The sequence below is a fragment of the Chelonoidis abingdonii genome, chromosome 6 (genome assembly GCF_003597395.2).
Source record: "Chelonoidis abingdonii isolate Lonesome George chromosome 6, CheloAbing_2.0, whole genome shotgun sequence".
Taxonomy (NCBI): domain Eukaryota; kingdom Metazoa; phylum Chordata; order Testudines; family Testudinidae; genus Chelonoidis; species Chelonoidis abingdonii.
In genome coordinates this window covers 921,437-935,444 of record NC_133774.1, presented here as the reverse complement: position 1 = coordinate 935,444, position 14,008 = coordinate 921,437, and positions in this window count along the sequence as shown.

The window sequence follows — 14,008 nt, the reverse complement described above, 5'->3', positions numbered from 1 at the left end:
GATGCTCCAACCATCAGTTCTCTGGGCTACCCTAAGGGCTCCCTGTGCTGTGTCCAGGTGACGGACAGACCCGATCACCCGACTGTTCTGGCAGCACTGAGTGAGTGTCACTGCAGATGCTGGGCGAGGTGCATTAATCCCTGTGGAGTGGACAGGTCTCCACCAGCGTCTGTCTCAGTGGATATTCGCTAACCAGAGCTCACGGGGTGAAGCAGGGAGGCTGCAGGCCCAGAGGTCCAGTCTCAGGAGGCAGAGAAGCCGCATGGCTGACCCTGGAGGAAGAGCGAGGCCCATAGGGGGTCCGGCCCACTGATGGGTTCCTCCTACAGACCCTTCCAAAGCTGGAGCCTAGCCCTGACCCTGTGGGTCCGTGACAGTTGTAGGTGTATGCAGTACGGTGCACAGGCATTGTGTGTGTCTGTACAGCATTGTGCATGTGTAACAGCTAACAGACATTATTACACATCAGGAAGATCCAAGCATAATGGGAGTCATGCAGACAGAGAAACTACACACCCTGCGTACGTGCCCCAAAGTGGCAGATAGGAACAAAGCACCTTGTTTTCCGGGTTCTCAGAAAGCAAAACAAGCCAAAACACTGAAAAGCTTGACTGTAACTGGTGAAAATGCCTTTTCCATCTCCTGGGACCACCACAGAACAAGCCAACGAATGACAGAAACGTGACAAACACATTCCCCTCTGGCCTGAGAGCCGAGTGGAAACGTGTCAACACCAAGAGCGACTAGCGAAAGAACATGCTCAGCACTGAAAACAGGGGGCTCTCCCGGAACTGCCAGCTCTGCCGGGCCGAGTGGCAGTGTCCTGCTCCAGCACCCTGGCAGCTCTGGCATTGCCAGCTGTGCTGTGCACAAGAGACGCTGGAAGGGCCCAGCCAGAATGAAAGCGCAGAAGGGTCGGGGCTGGCAGAGTCTGGAGAGTGCTCGCCAGGTGCGGAAAGGGCTGAGGGGGTGGAAATTCTGTGATCCAGGTAGGTCTGGTCGCCCCTGAGGACCCCATGTTACCACAGGGACCATGCGCAGGCTTGAGCACGGTAAGGGTGTCACTTATCCTTAAAGGGTTTATAAAAGGGGAAAGGTGGAACAGGAGGAGGGGCAGGTTTCCCGCAGGGGTGTGGGTGCATTGTAACACCAGCCAGTCACAACTCTCCCACCCTTATGGTCCCAGCCAGGGACTGCCTCACTTGGCCCCTGCCAAGCCTTTTAACTGAGCCTGCTGGGCTCTGATTGGCTGCTTCCCTGCAGCCTTTCTAGGCAGCCCTGGAGGACCCACCTTCTCTGCTCCTGTCCTGGGGTGGGGGGTGGTAGGACCCCAGAGCATCCAGCAGGGGGCACCCAAGGGCCAGCTACACCCCATCACAGGGCCTCCGGGTGCAAGGTGCTGGAGAGTGGGGAGTGGCCACATCACCCCACAGCTTAGCCAGCCCTCTAGGGAGAAGGGATCCCTCAGTGGTTGAGCATTGGCCTGCTAAACCCAGGGTTGTGAGTTCAGCCCTTGAGGGGGCCACTTAAGGATCTGGGGCAAAATCAGTACTTGGTCCTGCTAGTGAAGGCAGGGGGCTGGACTCAATGACCCTTACCTGTTCCAGGAGACAGGATCAAACACCACAAGGCAGATGCTAAAAATCATGAGGTTTTTTAAACAATATTGTGGTTTTGGGTCAATCTTTTGATTTTTGAGCGGCCCCTTCCTCCACCCCAAAAGTGCATGTATGTGTGTGTGAGGAGACCCAGAGAAGTCCCAGCCCTGCCAGCTCCCCACTTCCACAGAGCAAGTGGAATCTGGCCCCACTCCTGGGGCTCTTACAGCTGCTGGTTGGAGCGGGGCCTCCAGCTTCTCCCCAAACCCCAAGGTTCTCATTAATTCTGTGTCAGCCCAGCCCCACATCTGCCCCTCCCCCCTACCTGGCAATTAATCCTGCCCCCTCCATGTCTGCCCCTCCCTCCTACCTGGCAATTAATCCTGCCCCCTCCATGTCTGCCCCTCCCCTCTACCTGGCAATTAATCCTGCCCCCTCCATGTCTGCCCCTCCTCCCCACCTGGCAATTAATCCTGCCTCCCTCCATGTCTGCCCCTCCCCCCTACCTGGCAATTAATCCTTTCCCCTCCATGTCTGCCCTTCCCCACACCTGGCAATTAATCCTGCCTCTCTCCACATTGCCCCTGCCTGGCAATTAATCCTGTCCCCCACCCCCTAGCAGCTGGGAACATAAGAACATCTTAGGAACGTAAGAATGGCCACACTGGGTCAGACCAAAGGTCTATCTAGCTCAGTATCCTGTCTTCCGACAGTGCTGGTACAAGACACTTCAGGGGAAGGAACAGAACAGGGCAATTATCGAGTGATCCATCCCCTGGCGTCCAGTCCCAGCTTCTGGCAGTAACAGGCTAAGGGACACCCAGAGCATGGGATTAGGTCCCTGCCCATCCTGGCTAACAGCCATTGATGGACCTGTCCTCCATGAACTTATCTCATTCTTTTTTTAACCCTTATAGTCTTGGTCTTCACAACATCCCCTGGCAAAGAGTTCCACAGGTTTGCTGAGTGTTGTGTGACAAGGTTCTTCCTTTGGTTTGTTTTAAGCCCACTGCCTATTCTTTTCAATTGGTGTCACAGAATGGGAATTTTTTGTAATATTTTGTATGGAAATTGTGTGTTCCTCAGTTTCCTCTATATACTGCATTGTTAATGGGCAGCAAAAAAATGTTATTCACCCTCTGCAGAGACCCAGGTGTGACTGACACATGGCTGTGTGAGGCCTGGGCCCCGGGCTCATGGGGAGTCTGAGAAGACAGTGGCCACTCCAACTACCTACACATTTGGTACCTTGCAACTAACCACCATGGATGGCTGACCCCCCGCAGGAAGCCAGCCGGGTTTGCCTGGGAACAAGGACTGAGGAGGGGTCAGGTGCATGTGGGGTCAGGGGGGTGTTAAGGGTGGGTTGCTGGAAACTAGAGACTCTCCTGAACTGGGACAAAAGGGGTCAGAGGGTTCTTGGCTGCCCAAGATGGACCAGGGTCAGGCTGTAACTTTCTGGTCTCTGTGCTAACCAAGGACTATCTCTGCTGGGTTCCAGACACCTAATAAACCCAACTGCAGTTACCCCGCAGGCCGAACCTGAAGGTGGGAGAGCTTCGCTCCCCTTGCGTGCACAAGTCTCTCTCAGGTGTCCAGCTCAGGTGGACGTGCTGCAGGGAGCTCACGGCGAGACCCAGGGGTCCTGAAGGCTCTGAGGTTTGATCCAAAGAGGCTGTGAAGCCAAGTAGTTTCCCCCAGTGACAGAGTGAGACCCTAAGCAGGGACTGGCAGACCGACGGGGCCCTCCCCAGGACTGTTCCAAAGCACTGGGCCTGTGGGTTTGTGACAACTGGGTGACCCCTGGCTCTTGGGTTATGTGGAGGTGTAAATAACCCTTTCTTAGTCACTTTCTCCACCCCAGTCAAGATCCTACAGACCTCTCTCATATCCCTCCTTACATGTCTCTTTTCCAAGCTGAACAGTCCCTGTCTTTTCAATCTCTCCTAAGATGGAAGCTGTTCCATATTCCTCATAATTTTCATTGTCCTTCTCCCTATTTTTTTCATTTTTAATATATCTTTTTTGAGACGGGGTGAGGAGAACTGCATGCCATGGGTGTACCCTGGATTTATACAAAGGCGATATGATATTTTCTGTCTCTCCTTTTCTTAAAGCTTCCTAATGTTCTGTTAGCATTAGCATTTCTAACGGCTGCTGTCCGTTGAGCAGATGTTTTCTGAGAATGACTCCAAGATCTTTCTTGAGTGGTAACAGCTAATTTAGACCCCGTCATTTTATATGTAGAGTTGGGATTATGTTTTCCAATGTGCATTGCTTTGCATTTATTGACATTGAAATTCATCTGCCAGTTTGTTGCCCAGTCACCCAGTTTTGTGAGATCCTTTTGTAGCTCTTCGCAGTCTGCCTGGGACTTAACTATCTTGAGTAGTTTTGTATCATCTGCAAATTTTGCCACCTCACTGTTTACCCCTTTTTCCAGATCATTTATGAATATGTTGAATAGGGCTGGTCCCAGAACAGAGCCCTGGGGGGCACCACTATTTACCTCTCTCCATTCTGAAACCTGACCATTTATTCCTACCCTTTATTCCCTACCTTGTAACTAGTCACTGATCCATGAGAGGGGGGACCTTGGCAGCTTCCTTTGCTTAAGAGCCTTTGGTGAGAGACCTTGTCAAAAGCTTTCTGAAAGTCCAAGTACACTATATCCACTGGATCCCCCTTGTCCACATGCTTGTTAACCCACTAAAGAATTCTAACAGATTGCTGAGATATGATTTCCCTTTACAAAAGCTGTGTTGTATCTTCCCAATATATCATGTCCATCTATGTGTCTGAGAATTCTTTTCTTCTCTAAAGTTTCAACCAGTTTGCCCAGTACTGAAGTCAGGCTTACTGGCCTGTAATTGCTGGGATCGCCTCTGGAGCCTTTTTTTTAAATCAGCATTACACTAGCTAACTGCCAGTCATTGGGCACAGAAGCCAATTTAAATAATAAGTTACAAACCAATTTAAAGGGCTCTGGGCTGCCTTTAAATCCCGCCCGCGGCTTGGGCGGCTGGGCTGGGGCGGGATTTAAAGGGCTCAGAGCTGTGGCAAAGCTCGGGGTTCACCACAGCAGCCGGAGCCCTGGGCCCTTTAATTTGCCCCTGAGCCCCAGGGGCTCCCAGCCGCCTCTTCAGCTGGGAGCCCTTGGTTGATTTAAAGGCCCTGGGGCTCCCAGCCAGAGCCAGTGCCCCAGGGCCTTTAAATCTTGAGAGGCCATGCCTCTTCGGGTTGAGGCCACACCTCTTCTGGAGGAGGCCATGCCCCCCTCAGGACTCCGGCAGTACCGGTAAGTCCTGTAAGTTACTTTCACCCCTGCATGGGGATCACCACCAAAGGGTGGTGGTGGTGGTGGCCGGGGTAGGGGGACCCAGGTCCACCTGATTTCACTGGGTTCCAGCTCAAGGCCTTAACGGTGGTGGAGAATCCAACCATAAGGTGCTGACCTTACATGGATGGGAGATACCACTCACTCCCCCTCCCTGGGCTACTTCTTACTGTGCTGTAATCCATATGGTGTCGGGGGCTCCAGGCTCCTCACTGCAGGTAACTTCCTGGGACTCCGACTCCCGCCAATCAGCTGTAAGCAGCAGGTCTCCAGTCTGGGTCTCAGGATCTCCGGCTCCCGCAGGCAAGGGCTGTAATGGCTCCTTGGCTGGAGCCTCCGCCAAGCGGCCTTCCTCCTTGGTGGTCAGCCCAGACTGAGCTGGGCTGCTCTCCTTTGTACCAGCACAGCATTTGGAGCGTGCCCAGCAGATTCTGAAGGGTGGGACTGTGATGGAGTAGGGACTGTCGGTGTGGGGAACGGGAAAGCAGGGGATGTCTGTAGGTGAGGGACAGGTAGTCAGGTTGTAATCCGAACCCGGGAGGGGGGAGCTCCTGGGCGGAGGGGAAGGGAACAAAGGGGTCGGCCAGGAGGAAAGGCAGGTCAGTTTGGGTTTGGGGCTGTGGGGAGGAATTCAGGGGATCCTAGCTGGGATCCGAGCACCCTGAACCCCCAGAAGGACTGGATGGAGGAGTCCTGACTGTGCCTGCAAGCTCTGCTGTAACCTGTGTTCCTGTTGTCCAATAAACCTCCTGTTTTACTGGCTGGATAAAAGTCACTGTGGGGTCCAAGCAGAGGGGAGAAGGGCTGGAACCCCCACACTCCGTGACAGGGACTTCCTCTGCCCATAGTGGGGTATGCACACCCCATCACACCCCTTCACCAGGATATTAAATGTAATTACATTATGGTCACTAGTACTGAGTGGTTCAATGACATTCATGCCTTGAACCAGATCCTGTGCTCCATGTAGGACTAAATCAAGAATTGCCTCTCCCCTTGTGGGTTCCAGGACTAGCTGCTCCAAGAAGCAGTTACTTTAGGTGTCAGGAAATTTTATCTCTGCATCCCAGTGAGGTAACCTGTACCCAGTCAATGTGGGGATAATGGAAATCCCCTGTCGTGGTCCCTTGCACCTGAGTGGGGAGGGAGGCCACTCTGCCTCACTACTGGCAGACCGCAAGTAACAGTCTTATAGGGGAGAGCTCCAGCCCCCTGGGCAGGGTGAAGCACATCAGGCTTTAGCCCACAGCCACCTGGCTGGGCAGACAGCAAGCAACACACAGGAGTTTCTGGCCTAGGGGAACAGGCTGCCACTCTGGGGACAGGGATGGTGACAGGGGGCAGTAGGGGAACCCTGTGGTCCAAAGATCCTCTGTCTCCTCAGGGTACTCAGCTGCTGGCAGTTCCAGCAGTTCCTCGGAGTCCTCATCCGCCTCCCCTGATTGCAAGGCGTCAGTCTGCGCCAGGGCTGGGCCGGGCTCTTGCAAGGCATCTGGGACAATCCCAACCCATTGAGGCTCTGTTTCTGTGCAGCAGGGCAGTGCCTGGACTGAGGTCCGTGTTCTGTTCTCACACGTCCTACCCCGTGTCTGTGGCCTGCCTGTCCCTCAGCCAGTGCCAGGTTGGGGTGGAGACTGTTGGTATAAATCCTGAGTTGGAACAGTCACAGACTCTAAAAGGGCAAAGGTGGAGTGGTGGGCAGCAGTGGGCAGGAGAGAAGGAGACCTGCATAGACGGGAAGGGGAGCACAGGCAGCAGGCGGAGAGAGACCCATTGCTAACGCAGAAACTAACCAGGGACATCCCCCAGTGTTCCCCTCCCTTCCGGGTTCCCCAGGGCGGTGGAGCTGGAGCAGTCCTTGCAGCTCTGGAAGAATAAGACCCATCCTCCCCACATCGCTCTGGCCAAATGGCAGTGCCAGGGGAAGCAAAGAGCCAGGAGGTAGGACCATCTTGGCAGAACTCAGCTCACAAGGAGACAGTGACATCCCTCTGACTGGGCTCCTATCCCTGGCACCCTGCCACATGGCAGCTCCTGAGATAGAGACAATGGAGGTGAACACAGGTCACTCAGAGCCAGCAAAGTCCGTTCAGATGGACTGGCCTGTGCCCTGGATCCTGCCCCACACGCAGCGCAGCGAGCCTGTGGCATGAGATAATCCATGGGGATGGATTCCTGCACACGGGGTGACCTTTGCATTTATGGGTTTCCTGTGCTCTTGTTGTCACGGTAACCTGAAGGAGTCCTTGTTTGTGTTTGGATTTTATGTGCCAATGATGGAAAAAATGGAGCAGAGGCAAATATCTGAAAGGGAAAAATGTGGGTAATGCAGCAGCTGTGTTGTTCCATGGGTTCACGGCTGGTTCAGGGGACAAGCTTGTTTACGAGGCCAGGGGCAGTGACCCACACAGAAGATAGATAGATGCTCCCGGCCTCCAGCCTGCTCTGGGTTGGGCACTGACCTCTAGCCCTGAAAGCCCCAAAGGCACCTGATGGCCCCCATGTGACAGCCCATCTTGGCCAGCTCACCTCAGAAGAGACACTTGCATGCAGAGACTTGAAGGCCATACCAGATCCCTGTGATCATCTAGACCAACCCTGTGCATAGCATAGGCCCTAGCATTTCATCCTGTGGGTCCTGCATCCAGATACTTACTTGGGGCTGCACTAGAGTGTATCTTGCAGAATGGCATCCCATCATGATGGGTGTGACCAGAACCACCATGTCTCATGGCTAATAAAGTGGCATCTTCAGCATTTGACGTGGTGCTCAGAAAATAGCATTATACCAAGTCAGTGTAGCACGTATTGAAGGGATTAGACACTGACTGACAGATCTCAAAATGTATTTGTAAATCAGGAATCATCATCCAAAGAGTTGTTTCTAGTGGGGTCCCGCAGGAATCTGTTCTCTTCCCAATGAAAATCAATGTCTTTAACAATGATCTGGAAGGAAATGTAATATCTTTTTCTTCTTTTGTGGCATCTCCATCACAGGAGGTTTGCAACCAGGATACCCTATTCAGCACAATCTTCTGCTAATCTCTGTGTGGATGAATAGACCTTTTGGTCCCCTCAGGAGACCATGTGTCCAACCAAGATCTTTTTCTGCCTTGTGTTCTTCTGCCATCGACTTTCCTTTCCAGTGCCCATAAACATGCATCGCCCACTGAACCTCTGAAAATGTACCCTAACATCAAATCTCCCTGCAAAAGTCTAACTGGGGTTTCTCAGAGAATATAAAATCATTGATGGTAAAATTTGCAGATGACAAAAATTAGTTGAATGGTAAATAATGATAAGGACAGGTCAATTCCACCAGGTGATCTGGATCGCATGGTAAATGGGGCTCACTTGGATAACATGCGTTTAATAAAGCAAAACGCAAGGGCGTCTATCTAGTGACTGCAGGTCACACTTATAGTTTGGGGACTGGATTTTAGGGACCGGTTACTCAGAAAAGGACTTAAGCTTCATGGTGGAAAGAATCTGCACATGAGCTTGCAGTGCGATGTGGGGCGACGAGAGCAAATGTGATGCAAGGAGTATCCCATGGGAGGAGGAAGTAGCATTACCACTGGGTATGGCATAAGTGAGACCGTCACTGAATACTGGATTCAGTTCTGGTGGCCACACTTCAGGATGAATGGTGACTAATTGGAAAGGGTTCAGAAAAGAGCTATGAGAATGAGTCAAGATCTGGGAAACTGGCCAGACACCCAACTGAAGAAACTCAGCCTCTTAAAAATGAAGAAGGTTAAGAGGTGACTTGATCACAGTCCCTAAGCACCTCCACAGGGAGCAGATTTCCAATAGCAGAGTGCTCTTTCATTAGCCAACAACGGCAGAACAAGATCCAACGGCAGGAGGCTGAGGCTATACAAGTTCAGGAGCTGGTTTTTAATAGTAAAGGTAATTAACCATTGGCACCACTTGTCCAGGGACATAGTGGATTCTCCGTCACTCAGAGTCTTTCAATCGTGATTGAATTCTTTCTAATATGACTGTTCTCACTCCACAGAAAGTGCTGGGCAGGGTCACGTGGGCTAGGCAGGTCACACTGGATGGTGCTGGCTTTAAAAATCTATGACTGTACAGGCTGGAAACTCGGGGCTTCATGCCATGTGCCGGGAGGGGGGGGGAGTGAAGGTGCCTCTCCTTCCCCGCAACAAACACAGCCCTTTGGGTTGCCCTTCCAGCCACTTACCGTAGGCTCCCCATTATACAGTCTATTATCTCCCCACATCAGGGGCTGCTGCCTTAACCTGGCCAGCAAGCCCACTTCCACCACCTGAGAACTGAAGAGAATCTCAGGCATCCAGGTGGCAGCAGATGGGACACAAGGTAAGAGCTACTCTGGCTGCTGCATCCCTCCTGGCTGCCCCTCACAGCTCAGGTGAGGAACAAGATGTGATGTTATTGATATAAACTGGGACCATATAGAACATGGGTTGCAACCAAGGTCCTGTAGTGGCACCAAATCTTATGTAAAGGGGGTCAGATAAGGTGTCTAAGACCAGGTTACGGGTTACTGGTTATGATTATGCTGTCTGTACGTCTGTATCATTTTGTAGTTGAAGTTATGAATATTGGCTGTGTACTGTCTGTATTTCAAACTTGTGCTGTGTTACTGGAAAGATCCAGACAAGTTTGGTGTCAGCTCTGTTTAGCCTGCTTGATGGCCATTAAAGGACCATTAGCTAGACAACTGACCCATCGAGAGAGGACAGTTACGCCCTGTGACTCAGCAGAGTGTGCAGAAACTGGCCATGTGACTGCAAACTCCATTTTGCTGTAACTTTCCACAATAAGAACAAAGAAGTGTCTTACACCTGGAAAAGCCTATATAAGGCGGAGGCCTCATCTCCATTTTGTCTTCAATCCTGCTTCTTACCTCTGGAGCGGACTCTACAAGCTGAAGCTCTGCACAAAGGACTGATGACCCATCCCAGCTGGGGATGTTCTCCAGAGACTTGATTTAAACCTGCAGGTTACTCCATCACTGCTACAAGCCTGAATTAAGAACTTTGCCATTGCTGTATGGAATTGATTCCATTTAACCAATTCTAGCTCTATCTCTGTCTTTTTCCTTATGAATAACCTTTAGATTTAGAGTCTAAAGGATTGGCAACAGCGTGATTTGTGGGTAAGTTCTGATGTGTTATGTTGACCTGGGTCTGGGCTTGGTCCTTTGGGATCGAGAGAACCTTTTTCTTTTACTGGGGTGTTGGTTTCATAACCATTCATCCCCAGGACGTGTGGGACTGGTGGTGATACTGGGAGACTGGAGTGTCTAAGGAAATTGCTTGTGTGACTTGTGGTTAGCTAGTGGGTGATACCAAGTCATTTTTATGTCTTGGCTGGTTTGGTTTGCCTTAGAGGTGGAAAAACCCCAGCTTTGGGCTGTGACTGCCCTGTTTAAGCAATTGATCCTGATTTGGCACTCTCAGTTGGGTCCCGCCAGAACCACATCGTCACACCAGATTTCCTCAGATGGGAGCCAGGGACAAATCCATAACAATGTAGCTAATGCAGAAACCCAGCCACCTGCTGACCAACCCCCAACTTCCTCCCCAGGGACACCGAGCTTCCAAGGAGCTGGAATCGGGACCAGAGACCCTCTGGGAGTCAGGACGAGTCACACAGAGGGATGGGATAGGAGAACTGGACTGGACTCCCCAGTGCGCATTCACATAGATTCTGTCTAGTCTACTTTTAAATACCTGCAGCAGCAGGGCTCCCAGCCCTTCCCCGAGTGGGGAGGGTGTGCCACGGCCTGAACTTTCCCCCTGCAGACATCACCCTTGTGTGGAGGGGGAGCCACCACCACTATCTCACTCTCAAGGGATTGTTTCTAAAATTCAGCCTGAATTCTCTGTGGTGTCCTTCTGCTGAGATCCCCACACCCCTTGTCCTGAGTCACTTGGGTGCCTCCCATGCAGACTGACCCTGGCCCCCATTGTTAGTTAACAGGGATAAGATATGAAAGAGCTGGTAGGATGTTTCCTAAAGTTCAATGATCTGTTCAAAGCCTGATGAACTGTAACAAGTGAGTAGCTCAAATGATAGAAAATTATTGTAGATTTTTCTACAACTGTTTCAATCGTTGGATTCAAGAGGTGGTAACAAAGTTACTAAAATCTTTCTTTGAGAAGATCATTGATTTTTTTTCAACAAAGGAAATGCAGTAGGTCTAATCCACCTGGATTTCAGTAAGGCGTTTGATACAGTTCCACTTGGGAAATTATTAGTTAAACTGGAAAAGATGGGGATGAATATGAGAACTGAAAGGTGGATAAGGGACTGGTTAAAGGGGAGACCACAACAGGTCGTACTGAAGGGTGAACTGTCAGGCTGGAGGGAGGTTACTAGTGGAGTTCCTCAGGGATCAGTCTTGAGACCAATCTTATTTAACATTTTTATTACTGACCTTGGCACAAAAAGTGGGAATGTGCTAATAAAATTTGCGGATGACACAAAGCGGGGAGGGATTGCCAATATGGTGGAGGACCAGAATATCATACAAGAAGATCTGAATGATCTGGTAAACTGGAGTTATAGAAATTGGGATGAAATTTAATAGTACAAAGTGCCAGGTCATGCACTTACAGACTAACAACAAGAACTTTTGCTATTAACTGGGGACTTATCAGTTGGAGGTGACAGAGAAGGAGAAAGACCTGGGTGTATTAGCTGATCACAGGATGACTATGAGCTGTCAATGTGATGTGACCATGAAAAGGCTAACACAGTTTTGGGGTGCATCAGTCAAGGTATTTCCAGTAGAGACAGAGACGTGTTAGTATAGTTATACAAGGCACTGGTGAGACCTCACCTGGAATACTGTGTGCAGTTCTGGTCTCCCATGTTTAAGAAGGATGAATTCAAACTGGAACAGGTGCAGAGAAGGGCAACTAGGATGATCCAAGGAATGGAAAACCTGCCTTATGAAAAGAGATTCAGAGCTTGGCTTATTTAGCCTAACCACACAAAGGCTGAGGGGAGCTAAGATTGTTCTCTTAAGTACCTCAGAGGGATAAACACCAAGGAGGGAGAGGAGTTATTTAAGTTAAGTGCTAATATGGACACAAGAACAAATGGCTATAAACTGGACATAAAAAAATTCAGGCTTGAAATTAGGCAAAAGTTTCTAACCATCAGGGGAGTGCACTTCCCAGGGGAGCAGTGGGGGAAAAAACCTAACAGGCTTCAAAGCTGAGTTTGATAAGTTTATGGAGGGGATGGTATGACAGGACTGCCTAGGATGGTGTGTGGCCCATTGGTGACTGCATGTAGCAAAAATCCCCAATGGCTGGAGATGGGACACTGCATGGGAGGGCTCTGAGTTATTACAGAGAATTCTTTCCTGGGTATCTTGCCCACATGCTCAGGGTTTAACTGATGGCCAGGTTAGGGGTTGGGAAGGGATTTTCCCCCAAGTCAGACTGGCAGAGATCCTGGGGTTTTTGTTGTTTTTTTTTTGCCTTCCTCTGCAGCATGGGGCCCAGGTCAATTTTTGGTTTAAACTAGTGAATTCTCTGTAACTTGCACTCTGTGAACCATGATCTGAGGACATGACTGACGCAGCCAGACATTAGGGGTCCGTTACAGGAGGGGGTGGTGAGTTTCTGTGACCTGCGATGTGCAGGAGGTCAGATCAGATGGTCAAGATGGGCCCTTCTGACTTCAGTAAGAGTAGCTGAGTAAGAATATACATTACAATTTAAACCTAACCAGTTTCTCATAAGTGACTTGCCACAAGATGTCAGAACATGTTAGTGTTAGAGCTGAGTGGATCTAATATTTAATTTTCTTTCTTGATATAGATATTGTGCTCAGATAATTTCTAAGTTATTATCTGCAAAAACACTGGAGTTTTTAGTTGCCTAAGTAGCCCCTGGAATCACAGTTAAAGTTGTCTCCTCCCACCCAGTCTGAAGTGGCACCCCTGTGGGCAGGTGGGGAATTTACACCCCTGCTGCCTCCCCACACACACTCTGGCCTGACTGGAGCGGCCCCAAATACAGAAGTCAAACGCCCATGGTCCCACTCCCGCTCCTGCATGGAGCTGCATGTACAGCCCCAGTGCTGGAGTGCGATGGCTGTTTGCAGCCTGTCCCATTGCAAATTCACATCCAGTTTGCAGCCCCACTGGGTCGTTCCAGCTTGCCCTGACTCCAGCCCCTCTCCCTTCGGAGCGTGTCGCTGCACTCTGCCGTGCTATCCTGGCAGCTTCTCCAGGCCCTTTGCTCACCTGTTTGAGAGGTGAGTTAAACAGGACAGGACCTACCATTGATCCCCCCAGTACCCACTAGCAGCTGCCCACAACTAACTACACTGCCATTCACCGGTCACCTGCACACAGCTTCCAACAGATGCCCGAGTGCCCAGCAAATCCAATATTGATTCATTTTCCAGGTAAGACTGTCTGCAACTCCCAATACCAGATGCTTTTTACAGTCCAGATACTGTATCTCTCTCTCTCTCATACGCCCCTCCCTCTCAGCTAGGAACTCCATCATTCTTTCAAAAGAGGCAACTGGGTTTGTCTGGCGAGACGACAGCTTTTATAAACAGTGCTAGGTAAATAATGTGCAGCCAGTGACGTGTTCAGGGGCCTCTGCCTCTTCTTCCTTGACTTTAGCAAAGCTTTTATTCCTTGACTTTAGCAAAGCTTTTGATACAGTCTCCCACAGTATTCTTTCCAGCAAGTTAAAGTAGTATGGGCTGGATGATTGGACTATAAGATGGATAGAAAGCTGGCTAGATCATCAGGCTCAGCAGTTATTGATCAACGGCTCCATGTCTAGTTGGCAGTTGGTTTCAAGCGGAGTGCCCCAAGGGTTGGTCCTGGGGCCAGTTTTGTTCAATATCTTCATTAATGATCTGGAGGATGGTGTGGACTGCACTCTCAGCAAGTCTGCAGATGACACTAAACTGGGAGAAGTGGTAGATATGCTGGAGGGTAGGGACAGGATACAGGGGGACCTAGACAAATTAAAGGATTGGGCCGAAAGAAACCTGATGAGGTTCAAGAAGGAAGAGTGCAGAGTCCTGCACTTAGGATGGAAGA